The sequence below is a fragment of the Eptesicus fuscus genome, chromosome 13 (genome assembly GCF_027574615.1).
Source record: "Eptesicus fuscus isolate TK198812 chromosome 13, DD_ASM_mEF_20220401, whole genome shotgun sequence".
NCBI lineage: Eukaryota > Metazoa > Chordata > Mammalia > Chiroptera > Vespertilionidae > Eptesicus > Eptesicus fuscus.
The window spans coordinates 81,864,517-81,864,945 of NC_072485.1; positions in this window are offsets into that span (position 1 = coordinate 81,864,517).

Genomic DNA, 429 nt, shown 5'->3' on the forward strand with positions numbered 1-429 from the left:
TTCGAGGGTGAGGGCTGTCTGCCCTCCTCTGGTGCAGGGTCCCAGCCAAGTCTCAGGGCTGCAGCCGAGCCCCCCGCCGATCTCAAAGGAGGGCAGGCCCTCGAGGGCCAAAGGGAGCTCCCGGCCTCAAGTGGGGAGCAGCGAGGGTGGGCTCCGGGCAGAGCCCCAGGCTCCCCCTGCCTCAGGGCCCTGGAGCCAGCCCTCCCACCGCCATGTCTGCACAGGGGGCCCCGTGGTGGGAGCCAGGCGTGGCCGGCAAGAGCAGCAGCTCCAGTGTGAGACTTCCAGTGTCCCCGGCGGAGGCCAGGCCCAGCTCCGTCGGGGCAGGGCCCGCGGGTGGCGAGCTGGCAGCACAGGCTCCAGTGTAACAACTGCATCCAGTGTGGGGGCGCCCGGGGCCGGCCCTGGCGTGGCGCCTCGGGGGGCAGC